The 14,518-nt window shown below is 46.2% G+C and overlaps 1 protein-coding gene across 1 annotated transcript in view; it reads left to right on the top strand.

The window, feature by feature from the left end:
* Positions 1-267: 267 nt before the first annotated feature.
* The window catches only part of LOC124264590 (glucose transporter type 1-like), a 40,716-nt gene continuing 26,465 nt past the window's right edge, over positions 268-14,518 (top strand). Inside the window, exons 1-2 of the mRNA XM_046699340.1 lie at positions 268-395; positions 8,279-8,425. The gene's annotated coding sequence lies outside the window, so the exon portion shown is untranslated. The remainder of the gene's footprint in view (positions 396-8,278; positions 8,426-14,518) is intronic.

The following is a 14,518-nucleotide window of genomic DNA, read 5'->3' as shown; positions in this document are numbered from 1 at the left end:
TTATTCTTACATGTACATATATATGCTATCTGTCTCATACTATCCATTCACCTGATGAAGGAGTAAGGATATACTCCGAAACGTTGTTATAGAGCATTTGACATTCATAAAATTCTCTTCCTTATGTGTATCACTTCTAAATGCCATTCAAAGTCCAAGCATGGTTTACTGAAGACAAAGACCGTCAATTAGCGGAAATGATGCATCGGCAAACAACAAACAACACTACACACACAAACACATAACCCTCAGAGACTGAAACAGACTATAGTCACACATACGCTCGTTCAAGCCAGCTGTTACATTTTCAATAATGCCGAGTTCGTTTTATTTCATTATAACTCGGACATACTTGGAACGAATTTAGTGAAACCCTCCACTTGCACGATGCAAAGGTAAGCGATTCGACGTTAATATCGTAATGTGATACGTATTTGTCATACTGAACTTGATTGTTTACCCCTTGTCTTGTTGGATAAACATATCGTGTTCTTTTTCATCATACAAACCGCGACGGTTCGCCCGTGACCACATGTTTTGTTGCATAACAGGAGTAGACAAGGCTATATGGGAAGGACGCGTGTTTGACATATATCCGGCTGTTGGGGTCTCATGTCATTTGCTTTGTGACACACATCGCTGTATACCGGAACTGTTTCGTTATAACGTACTCCTATTGACTGGGTCAGCTGTCGCCGGTTTCCGTTTTGCTGTTCAATTGTTCTGCCAGTTGGAAACTGCATATCTGTTGAAATAATCGCAAGCGTAGGTTTATCACTGCACTGATTATATACAAATCTACCCGATAAACATAAACATATGTAGTTATCTGAATATACATTTCCCACATAGTAAACAACCTGTACAGTACACAGAATTCAGCCTTAAGGTATCTAATTTATCTATTCATACATAGAATTTATAGCTTCGTACACACTGTTGTTGTTTATATATGCACTGATTGGCGCCCCTGTACTTTTATTCTACTGTTACGATTTCTCAGATAATTATAGGGAAAAAAGACTTGGAAAAAAAGTACCGGGAAAAAAAGTCCTCCAGAAAAAAGAGTCCTGTTATTGTGATAACAGATTAAATGGATGTTGACATCAAAGTTATTGTTGAGAAAAGTGATTGTGTATTAAAGACAAGAATTAAATAACCAAGAACAATGATATTTTAACTGGGCATTCAAATCCAGGATTTAGCTTGAGTTCTGTTTGTCAAAATGTTGGATTTTAGCTGCTTGAATCAAAGAATACTTAGTGTTCACAACAATTTCATCATGGAAGTCATTTTTCAATTTACATTGTTGTATGTGAAAGTGCCTATGTGAATAAAGTAAAAAAATTAAAACGTCCTGCAAATGTATTTTTGTCAAATTACATTGTTGCATGTGAATAAAGTATTAAAAACCCGAATATCTAAAAAATTCTAATCATTTGTTATAAAAAAATAAAAGTAGGACTTTTTTCCGGAGGACTTTTTTCCTAGGCAAATTCAGTACTTTTTTACCGGTACTTTTTTCCGAGGACTTTTTTCCGAACACCTCTCAGTTACCTGGGGCGGTGGGGTAGCCTAGAGGTTAAAGCGTTCGCTCTTCACGCCGAAGACCAGGGTTCGATTCCCCACATGGGTAAAATGTGTAGCCCATTTCTGGTGTCCCCCGCCGTGATATTGCTGGAATATTGCTAAAAGCGGCGCAAAACCTACCTCACCCTCAGATACCTCGTGTCTCATAAACCAACTGGCAGGTGGTGTATATTTTAAATTGTCTAGTCATTGTGATTATATATTTGTGTGTATACCGCGTGACACGTAAATATAATTTCTTCTTATCTTATCTAAGCATCTGATAAACATAAACATATGTAGTTATCTGAAATATCTACCACCACCCGTGATCCCTAATTTGATTTTTCCAGGATGTTTCATAAGACAATTCTGTACTGTCTTATATATATCATAAACATATGTATTTATCTAAAATAACTGTTACCACACATGGTCCTTGACTTGGCATTCCAGGATATTTCATAAGACGATACTGTACTGTTAAATCATATATATATATCATAAACATATGTATTTATCTAAAATAACTGTTACCACACATGGTCCTTGACGTGGCATTCCAGGATATTTCATAAGACGATACTGTTCTGTTAAATCCTATATATCATAAACATATGTATTTATCTGAAATAACTGTTACCACACATGGTCCTTGACGTGGCATTCCAGGATGTTTCATAAGACGATACTGTACTGTTAAATCATATATATCATAAACATATGTATTTATCTGAAATAACTGTTACCACACATGGTCCTTGACGTGGCATTCCAGGATATTTCATCAGATAATACTGTACTGTTAAATCCTATGGTATTTCGATGTGGTTCATGCTGATGTGTAAAGTTAAATGAACTCTCATCAGATAGTTTGCTTCGTTCGACGTTGGAAACAAACAAACGAACAAACAAATAAACAAAACGGGATAGGATTAAACCTGGCTAGCACTTTTAAGTCATTCAAACCTTGCTTAAAACCAAGTTAGAACAGTTCAATGAGGCGTTAAATAGAATTCCCTCACTAATCGACTCGGTGTTTATTTGTGTTTATCGACTTGTGTGTATTTTAATGCATTGTTTGTATGGTGGCTTTTCACGTAAGCCGCAAAGAAGGCCGGATATTTTTCAATCGACCGAAATTCATACGAATTTCGTAGGCCTGAAAGGCCGGATATTTTCTTCAACTGGCCGACGAAATGTATATGTATATTTGGAAAATATGTAACACGGCGTCTTCAAAACCACCACCTAAATTTTCTTCTTCTCCTTCTTCTTCTTCTTCTTCTTCTTCTTCTCTTCTTCTCCTTCTTCTTCTTCTTCTTCTCCTCTTCTTCTTCTCCTTCTCCTTCTTCTCCTCTTCTTCTTCTTCTCCTTCTTCTCCTTCTTCTTCTTCTTCTCCTTCTTCTTCTCCTCTTCTTCTTCTTCCTCTTCTTCTCCTTCTTCTTCTTCTTCTTCTTCTTCCTTCTTCTTCTTCTTCTTCGCCTCCTCCTTCTTCTTCTTCCCTTCTTCTTCTCCCTTCTTCTTCTTCTTCTTCTTCTCCTTCTTCTTTCTTCTTCTTCTGCCTCTTCTTCCTCTTCTCCTTCTTCTCCTTTCTTCCCTTCTTCTTCTTCTTCTTCTTCTTCTTCTCCTTCTCTTCTTCTTCTTCTCCTTCCTCCTCTCCTCCTTCTTCTTCTCCTTCTTCTTCGCCTCCTCCTTCTTCTCCTTCTTCTCCTTCTTCTCCTTCCTTCTTCTTCTCTTCTTCTGAACTGTACAGAAGGTGGAGGAATGCCATACTAAACCATCGTGTCATTAACGCAGTCGGTGGACATTAGCCTGCCGCAATTTGGTGATCATGTCTTTGGTGGGATGTCCGTTATGTCATACAGATGTGTATGTGCTTTCACTGAACGGTTGGGCGGTGGGGTATCCGAGTGATTAAAACGTTTGCTCGTCCGCCAAGAGACCTGGGTTCGATTCCCCACACGGGTACAATGTTTCTGAAGCCGTGATTTGTGGAATATTGCTTAAAGCGGAGTGAACTAAACTTCACTGGAATATTGCTTGGGCGCGGCGTAACCGAGTGTTAAAACGTTTGTCCTCACGATTCTCACACATAGATCGGTATGCGTGAAGCCCATTTCTGGTGTCCCCGCCGTGATGTTGCTGGAATATTTCTAAAAGCGGAGTAAAACCATACTCACTAACCCATTGATATGGCATGGCCGTGTCAATGAGCAACGATGACATCGCATATGGAAGTTCAGGAAGCGCTTTGAGCATATCCCTGTGACGTCGAAAGGCGCTATATAAATGGCTATTATATTATTATCATTATTATATGCAACTCTACTTTGTTAAACAACATATCAATCGATGTTTTAGCTACGCTGTCAAGTAATATCCTGAGTACAATGGAGTAATATCCAGAATCCGAGGAGAAAATGTTATTTTTATGACATATTTACGTATAAGTATATACATATACGTTAACACACCCAACTTCAGTGTGTCATTATTTTTACTGGATGGATTAATGGTGGGTCTATGGACCGACGGAGTGAAATATCGTTCTGGAGTGAATGAAAGGACCAACTCTCTGTACACGAATGGATGGACTGATGTGTGGATGGATGGATGGATGGGCTGATGGTGGGTGGACGGGTGGATGGATGGGTGGACGAATGGTGGATGGAAGGATGGATGGATAGATAGACGGATGGATCGACGGACTGATGGGTGGATGGATGGATGGATGGATACGGACTGATGGTTGGGTGGATGGATGGACGGACGGACTGATGGGTGAGTGTATGGATGGATGGACGGACTGTATAGATGGATGGATGGATGGGACTGATGGGTGGATGGATGGACGGACGGACTGATGGGTGGGTGGATGGATGGACGGACTGATGGGTGGGTGGGTGGATGGATGCACTGATGGTGGATGGACGGACGGACTGATGGGTGGGTGGATGGATGGATGGATGGTGTGTACTGTAATGGGTGGGTGGGTGGATGGACGGACGGTACTGATAATGGATGGTGGATGGATGGATGGATGGAAGGATACTGATGGATGGATGTTTGATGGGTAGATGGATTGATGGACTGATGGGTGGGTGGATGGATGGGTGTGATGCGTATGGATGGATATACGGACGAACTGGTGGGTGGATGGATGGATGGGTGTTTGAGCGTATGGGTGGATGGATGGACTGATGTGTGGGTGTATGGATGGATTGACTGATGGGTGGGTGGATGGATGGACGGACGGACTGATGGGTGGGGATGGATGGATGGATGGATGGACGGACTGATGAATGGGTGGATGGATGGATGGATGGATGGACGGATGGATGGATGGATGGGTGGATGGATGGATAGATGGACGGACGGACTGATGGGTGGATGGATAGATGGACGGATGGACTGATGGGTGGGTGTATGGATGGATGGACGGAAATTTCTCAAACAAATGCATGGTCTAGAAGTTACATAAATACATGCAATATTTACACAAGCTATAGACACTCGTCATCAGAGTTGTTGAGTACATGTTTTAGCAACTTGTAGTTACATTTTTATACGTACACGAATAGATGCACTGGTATTCTCATACAAAGTAGGATTGTAACGTTTCTGACATGTATCAGTGACCGACTAAACATTGACAGACTCGTGTTGTAATGATTCCGATAAATAGCAGTGACTGTGGAAACATTGACAGACTCGTGTTGTAATGATTCCGATAAATAGCAGTGACTGTGGAAACATTGACAGACTCGTGTTGTAATGACTGTGGAAACATTGACAGACTCGTGTTGTAATGGATTCCGATAAATAGCAGTGACTGTGGAAACATTGACAGACTCGTGTTGTAATGATTCCGATAAATAGCAGTGACTGTGGAAACATTGACAGACTCGTGTTGTAATGACTGTAATTGACAGACTCGTGTTGTAATGATTGACAAACATTGACAGACTCGTGTTGTAATGATTCCGATAAATAGCAGTGACTGTGGAAACATTGACAGACTCGTGTTGTAATAGATGATTCCGATAAATAGCAGTGACTGTGGAAACATTGACAGACTCGTGTTGTAATGATTCCGATAAATAGCAGTGACTGTGGAAACATTGACAGACTCGTGTTGTAATGATTCCGATAAATAGCAGACAGACTCGTGTTGACTGAAAAACAGCAGTGACTACAAACGGGAACTGTAACAATTCAGCAAAAAAACAATACATAATGATATTGTTTGTCGGATATGATCTGCAGGTATAATGATTCACAGTACCGATATATGTCAGTACTAGCGTTGAACCGATGCAACAAACTGTCGAGTCATGGAGATTGTCTGCACTGTGCATGAAGAGTTCGATGAGTTCAGTAGTGTCAATTTACTGTACTTTGCGCATATTCAGGTTGTAGCGATAGGGTAAACTAGTTCGCTTCATGTGAATGATGTGAGCTGTGCAGGCGCGTACTGGGGCTGGAACAACCACGAATAGTTCCGAACTTCTGTGCAGATAAGGGTGGCCATTTGGGTAGAGGCTCATCAGTATACTACAATATCTGATTGAGAAGCTCATGGAGGTCTATAAAACAGGGTTGTTGCACTATCTGTTGTGACCGACGTGAGTGCAAATAATGCTTTAGGACCTTTATATTTATATTGGTTGGAACCGCCCGGAGAGCGGAAGGTCGCGGGTTCGATCTCTAGCCGCGTCATACCAAAATATTTTAAAATACGGTATTTGTTGGTCCCTGCCTGTCTCTCGGCAACAAGACTGGTCGCCTCGGAGTCAGTATAACATGTCTGAGTGAGGTATTCATGCTTCACTGCGGCATGGTATCTTAGTGGGCTAGCACTATAAAACCAGCTTAAGTGTGGGCTAGTACAAGCAGCCACCCATACACACGCATGCACGTCGTCATGTGAGCGAAATATTCTTAAGCACGACGTTAAACCCAATTTCACCTCTCCTTATATTGTTAGCCTGGGTGGCCTGGTTGTCTACGGCGCCGCAACTTAGTGGACGGAGTTTCTGTACCTAACTGTGACAAAAGCATTGGATCGTGTGTTCGAATCCTAGATTCGTATTGATTATGTTTCCGAGTTTGTTTTGACCATACCGTGCGCATGGTATTCACCAAAGAGGCATGGTTGTGCAATATCGCTAGTGTAGCCTAGTGGGTAAAGCGTTTGCTCGTCACGCTGAAGACCCGGGTTCGATTCCTCACATGGGTAAAATGTGTGAAGCCCATATCTGGTGTCCCCCGCCGTGATATTGCTGGAATATTGCTAAACAAGGCGTAAAAATCAACTCGCCCACTCACAGCATGTACTATTAACTAATACTGCAGCCTTGTAGGTGTGTCATTTCTTGCTTGTCTGAAAAAACATGACATAACAAAATATGATGACATAATGTAACTCGGTTTAATTTAGCAGCCAGTGGCTGCACGATCTGCGCGTGGTTAAATCGTTCGCTCGCCACGCCGAAGATCCGGGTTCGATTCTCCACATGGGCACAATGTCTGAAGCCCATTTCTGGTGTCCCCCGCCGTGATATTGCTGGAATATTGCTGAACGCGGCGTAAAACAAAACACACACACACTCATCTTACCTACAAATGCCCCCCCTCTCCTCCCCCAACCGTACAGCATGCCCAGTGTATAGCTTACCTGTAGTATACATGTTCCGAACGGTAAGGGGTGTTTATCTTGCGAATGTTTGTTCCCGTGGATGTAAGCATCGGATACTGTGCAAACAGTCACTGCCTCAAGTGTTGAAGTCGTCCAGGTAAACAGTGGGTTCAGTCTAGGGCACCGTGCCACGATCTGTATGTCAGGGACAAGGTATCCACATTCACGTCAACCACTTCACGAAACATAATGACAAGTCATATACCAACAGCCCCACACAATGACACCGGCCGTGATATTGCAGCAATATTCCTGAAAGCGACGTCAAACCAAACTCATTCACTCACTCACTCACTTACTCACCTAACTCACCCACTCACTCACTTAACCCACCCACTCACTCACTCATCCACGCACTCACTCACTCACTCACTCACTCACTCACTTAATCCACCCACTCACTAACTCACTCATCCACGCACTCACTCACTCACTCACTCATCCACGCACTCACTCACTCACTCACTCACTTAACCCACCCACCCACTCATTCACTCACTCACCCACTCTAAACCCACCCAATCAAACCCACCCACTCACTCACTCACTCATCCACGCACTGACTCACTCACTCACTCACTTAACCCACCCACTCACTCACTCACTCACTCACTCATCCACGCACTCACTCACTCACTTAACCCACCCACTCACTCACTCACTCACCCACTCAAACCCACCCACTCTTTAACAGCGTAACAGTAACCTTGAAAACAATGTTAAATCCTTCTGGTCGCTTTTTCTTTACGGTGCATAATTCACTCGTTGAGAAGCGGCTACCGCTTGCGTGTACACAAACTGTACACATATTCAGCTATAGAGTTATTCTGTTTATTGTACGGCACGTCTTGTGTGTATACATATGTACACTCAGCATTGTCATTGAAGGCGAAGCGAGATATAGGGTCCTCGTCAAAGCTCCTCACAGAGTCGCATTTTGTTTACCTTTGTGAGGTATATGGAACGGCTATTTGATATGGGTATTCTTAAGAGATGATATTCTCGTAGGGTCCCGTTGACAGTGGGACAGAACTGAACATGATCATGAAGATTGAGGACACCTGTCTTGGCAGTTTATACGTTGTGTGCTCCAGAAGCTAATGCACAAGCAACACTCGCTAAACGGTGCTATATTCGGAAAACTGCTTTGCTAAGGTAAGCCTTGAACACTTTAACCGCTAGGCTACCCACAGCCCCTAAACGACGAAGAGTTGCCTCACAAACAGCATTCCCCACGAATAAGCCATAAATGTATAACATGCAACTTTTTACAGGACCTTTTGTTTAGACTGGTTTATGTGGTGTAGTGACACCCATGTATTCAGCCCGATGAGCGCGGTGGGCGGATGGGGCGCGGTGGGCGGATGGGGCGCGGTGGGCGAGCTGGCTAAGGCGCCAGGCTACTGATTCAGCGAGGTTGAGGTGTCGGGATCGAGCCCACATGTGACCGGGTGTAAAAACCTTGGAGTCAACTTTTTTGTGCAGACTCTTTCAGTGTTGTCACAACCCCTAGTGTACAGTACACAACCCTGTGCACTTAAAAGAACCCACGAATCTGTTGGTATATGACCAGATGGTGGCCACATGAATACGTGCAAACACCTAGTTGCGGGTACAGCAACGTGCAGTAAACTTGGACAAAGTACTGTGACTATGTGTCCCAGTCCACCCGGCTGTGAATGGGTACCTCGTTAGGATGAGAAATAACTCTGGTGCGCCTAGTGGCTGCAAGAGTTGTATACTTCCCAGGGAGTTGAGATTGATAATACGATGTGCCGTTGAGATTGACACCCAATGATCGAAGGAAAAAAGTACCAGAGCCTTGAGCATGCACTAGATGCGTAGATATGTGCGCTATTTAAATATCCTATAATAATAAAAATGAGAATTATGTGACCTCTCACGGAACTTCTCGATAAACATGAAACCGTGTCCGTGAATGGTCCAGGTTGATATCTAAGGTGACAATAGGTAGCTGGTGATAACAGGAGTAGAAATGAGGCATAAACCAACAGTAAACTCTGATAACGGTAGTTCGCGAACCGTCTCCAGGATTTACGGTGTGTTGACATGATAGTTAGGGGATAGGTCAGAGTCCTCAGTATTTAACCCGGTCGTATTTTGAACCTTCACCTTTGTTTTGCCTTGTTGTATAAGGGAGTGAGTTTAGTTTTACGCCGCTTTTAGCAATATTCCAGCAATATCATGGCAAGGGACACCAGAAATGGGCTTCACACATTGTACCCATGTTTGGGATCGAACCGTGGTCTTCGGCGTGACGAGCGAACGCTTTAACAACGACGCTACCCCACCTCCCCGTTGTATAAGGGTACCTATGTTTGTTCGTCATGGACAGGGGCGGGGGTGTGAGGGATGTTGTGTAATATGGTGATTCCATGTACTGTACGGCCGCAGGGATGCCCTCAAATCGTAGTTTGCTGTACAGGTTTGCGCCCCTTGGCATTAGGGAGGGGTGGTCCAACCAAACCTTTGTATTCATTGAGTGAGTGAGTGAGTGAGTGTGGTTTTACGCCGCTTTTAGCAATATTCTAGGAATATCACAGCGGGGGACACCAGAAATGAGCTTCACACATTGTACCCATGGTCTTCGGCGTGCCGAGCGAACGCTCTAACCACTAGGCTACCCCATCGCCCCTGTATTGAGTGTGAAGCCCATTGAGTGTGAAGCCCATTGAGTGTGTAACGGCCGTGATATTATTGGAATATTGCCAAGAGCGGCGTGAAACTAAATTCACTCACTCACTTTGTATTCACTGAGTGTCTCGTATGTGCATGTCCTTCACTTACACATTTCTCTAAAGTCGAGGCCATTAAATATGCAGTTGACACGAGGAAGCGGTTATTCAACCAAACTTTTTGGGCGGCGGGGTAGCCTAGTGGTTAAAGCATTCGCTCGTCACGCCGAAGATCCTGATTTGATTCCCCGCATAGGTACAATGTGTGAAGCCCATTTATGGTGTCCCCCGCCGTATTGTTGCTGGAATATTGCTAAAAGCGGAGTAAAACCATACCCTCACTCTATGTTGTATTCATCTCTTCCATGTCCATGTTGCACAGAAACACGCATTGTAAAAGTCGAGTCAATTCGCTGTACAGAGTTGCCTCCTTTGGGCATGCCAGGAATCTGTAATCTTGGTTCGGGTATATTTGTAGCTTTGTCAGCCCCATACCTTGTTCGTGGGTTAGCCTGAATGGTAAACGTCTGACACCCGCATCAGTTAGAGCTTTTATCACATATTAAGATGGTGTACGTTATTCCATGATTTTGACGCTATGATATAATTATCCATGACTGTAAATGCTAAATGCCATTCAGAAAGTGGTACGCTTGTCAGAGGGCTGCACAAAGTCTGTGACTACCTGTTTTCCGAAATTCATTTTTCTTTGTGGAAAGTGTGGTGGCTGAGTGGGTTAGATGGCTGACTTTGTGTGCGGACGATTAGGCGCCTGACTCCAAGAGTTTAAGTTCGAATCCTGGATGGGACTCAACCTAACAAAAGTACAAGAATACGTACAATGCTAACAATTAAAGTATACTCCCAAATAAAACGAGGTGGGCGACTGTGTAGGGAGGTGGGCGACTGTGTAGGGAGGTGGGACGTGGGCGACTGTGTAGGGAGGTGGGCGACTGTGTAGGGGGTGAGCGACTGCGTAGGGGGCTGGGCGACTGTGTAGGCAGGTGGGACGTGGGCGACTGTGTAGGGAGGTGGGCGACTGTGTAGGGAGGTAGGCGACTGTGTAGGGAGGTGGGCGACTTTGTAGGGAGGTAGGACGTGGGCGACTGTGTAGGGAGGTGGGCGACAGTGTAGGGAGGTGGGCGACTGTGTAGGGAGGTGGGCGACTGTGTAGGGAGGTAGGACGTGGGCGACTGTGTGTAGGGAGGTGGGCGACTGTGTAGGGGGTGAGCGACTGCGTAGGGGGCTGGGCGACTGTGTAGGCAGGTGGGACGTGGGCGACTGTGTAGGGAGGTGGGCGACTGTGTAGGGAGGTAGGCGACTGTGTAGGGAGGTGGGCGACTGTGTAGGGAGGTGGGCGACTGTGTAGGGAGGTGGGCGACTGTGTAGGGAGGTGGGCGACTGTGTAGGGAGGTGGGCGACTGTGTAGGGAGGTGGGCGACTGTGTAGGGAGGTGGGCGACTGTGTAGGGAGGTAGGCGACTGTGTAGGGAGGTAGGCGACTGTGTAGGGAGGTGGGCGACTGTGTGTAGGGAGGTGGGCGACTGTGAAGGGAGGTGTGGGCGACTGTGTAGAGAGGTGGGCGACTGTGAAGGGGGGTGAAGCGACTGTGAAGGGAGGAGTGAGCGACTGTGTAGGGAGGAGGTAGGCGACTGTGTAGGGAGGTAGAGCGACTGTGTAGGGAGGTGTAGGCGACTGTGTAGGGGAGGTAGGCGACTGTGAAGGGAGGTAGGCGACTGTGTGGTAGAGGAGGTAGGCGACTGTGTAGGGAGGTGGGCGACTGTGTGGGGAGGTGGCAGCAACTGTGAAGGGAGGTGGGCAACTGTGAAGAGAGGTGGGCGACTGTGTGGAGAGGTGGGCGACTGTGTAGAGGGTGGGGACTGTGTAGGGGTGGGTGACTGTGTAGGGAGGTAGGCGACTGTGTAGGGAGGTGGGCGACTGTGTAGGGAGAGTGGGCGACTGTGTAGGGAGGTGGGCGACTGTGTAGGGAGGTGGGCGACTGTGTAGGGAGGTGGGCGACTGTAGGGAGGTGGGCGACTGTGTGGGAGGTGGGCGACTGTGTAGGAGGTGGGCGACTGTGTAGGGAGGTGGGCGACTGTGTGGGAGGTGGTGGGCGACTGTGTAGGGAGGTGGGCGACTGTGTAGGGGGTGGGCGACTGTGTAGGGAGGTGGGCGACTGTGTAGGGGAGGTGGGCGACTGTGTAGGGTGGGAGGTGGGCGACTGTGTAGGGAGGTGGGCGACTGTGTAGGGAGGTGGGCGACTGTGTAGGGGAGGTGGGCGACTGTGTGTAGGGAGGTGGGCGACTGTGTAGGGAGAGTGGGCGACTGTGTGGGGAGGTGGGCGACTGTGTAGGGGTGGAGTGACTGTGTGAGGGAGGTGGGCGACTGTGTAGGGACTGGGGACTGTGTAGGGAGGAGGTGGGACGTGGGCGACTGTGTAGGGAGGTGGGCGACTGTGTAGGGAGGTGGGCGACTGTGTAGGGAGGTGGGCGACTGTGTAGGGAGGTGGGACGTGGGCGACTGTGTAGGGACGTGGGCGACTGTGTAGGGAGGTGGGGACTGTGTAGGGAGGTGGGCGACTGTGTAGGGAGGTGGGCGACTGTGTAGGGGGTGAGCGACTGTGTAGGGGGCTGGGCGACTGTGAAGGGAGGTAGGGAGCCCTAAAGTCTCAGCAAACAAGACCTAGACCTCACTTCTTGACCTACATGAGTTTGGTCCAGTTTACGGGGATTGTGCTATCATGTTTGAATGAGGTCAGCGGAAAAGCACACTCCTTCACTGCAGCTTATGTGGAACTTGTTTGGATTGTATAGGTCTTCAAGGGTCGGTGGGTGTGTGTGGTGTGGGGGTGGGGGGGTCCGGTGGTGTAGCCTAGTGGTTGAAGCGTTCGCTCGTCACGCCGAATACCCAGGTTTGATTCCCCACATGGGTAGGTTGTGTGAAGCCCATTTCTGGTGTTCCCCGCCGTGATATTGCTGGAATATTGTTAAAAGCGGCGTAAAACTGAACTCACTCACTCACTCACTCATGTTATAACAAATGCATATTAACATTTCGTAATTCGTCTGACCAATATTCCATCATGACAAATACACTGACGTCATGGACATCATTAGGATCATTGACGTCATCGGCTTATACCAGGTTAACAAAGGAACACACATATCTTGCCCCTGGCTGGATAAAAGGATGGATAGTGTTAAAATTCAAACAACAATGTCGGTATAGAATATGATAAACATATGCATGTACGTTTATACAGACAAGGCAGTAGACTGATGCTTTGTATAAGAATACACATCATTTTGATAGAAACAAATAACAAATAATTCCTGTAAACTGAATAGGAGCCTTAGTGAGATGGGAGTTAAGTTCAGATATTGTTTTTAGAGCGTCCGCCCGGAGAGCGGAAGGTCGCGGGTTCGATCCCCGACCGCGTCATACCAAAAGACGTTAAAATATGGTACTTGTTGGTCCCTGTCTTGCGCTCGGCATTAATGGGTACAACAAGGACTGGTCGGCTCGGAGTCAGTATAATGTGTCTGAGTGGGGTATTCATGCTTCACTGCGGCCATCTCAATGTGCTAGCACTATAAAACCAGCTTCAGTCTGGGCTAGTACAAGCAGCCGCACATACACATACACACGCATGCACGTCGTCATATGAGCGAAATATTCGCAATCACGATGTTAAACCCAATTTCACCTCACCTCACCTCACCTCAGATACTGTTTGCACAAAGGTGGGCGTGCATGAAGGTGACTTCTATGGAATCCGAGAAGGGACATTGTCGCGTTGCCTCGCATTTTAAGGCTTTTTTCACGCATCTTATAATGGTGCGACAATGCCACAATGCGACATATTTACACATTGATAATTGTCGCTATGTTGCATTGTCGCCGTTTGGAGGAGTGAGTTTAGTTTTACACCGCACTCAGCAATATTCCAGCTATATGGCGGCGGTCTGTAAATGATCGAGCCTGGACCAGACAATCCAGTGATCAACAGCATGAGCATCGATCTGCGCAATTGGGAACCGATGACATGTGTCAACCAAGCCAGCCAGCCTGGCCACCCGATCCCGTTAGTCGCCTCTTACGACAAGCATGGGTTACTGAAGATCAATATTCTAACCCGGACCTTCACGGGTACGCCGTTTGGACAATGCGACATAGCCAAAAATGGACAAAATGTCGCGTTATCGCATAGTGGCACTTTGTTTTAATTTTGCCTCGTTTTGCTTTTTTTGTGAGGGCGACAACGCAACAATGTCCCTTCTAGGATTCCATAGACATCGACTCAAAAATAGGCGTATCAATGGACGTCGGGCTGGTTGTTGTACTCTCTCAACCGGTAGCGTAGGATTCTCGGACCTATCGGCCCCAGGAATTGCCTGTGTGGCAGTCTGGTATCTTGTTCACTGAGGTCTCACGTGGACAGTCGGCCCCGATTTACATAGGGATGATATTGAGTTTCTATGATCATTAAAACGTCCAGTTACCTCGTTTTGTTGCGTTCATGTTTCCACAACAATGTCTAGTCTCCGAAATAT

Source organism: Haliotis rubra, unplaced genomic scaffold, assembly GCF_003918875.1.
Source record: "Haliotis rubra isolate DU_JTF1 unplaced genomic scaffold, ASM391887v1 Scf930, whole genome shotgun sequence".
NCBI lineage: Eukaryota > Metazoa > Mollusca > Gastropoda > Lepetellida > Haliotidae > Haliotis > Haliotis rubra.
Note: the sequence above shows the minus strand (reverse complement) of the source record. Positions and strands in the feature narration are given on the sequence as shown.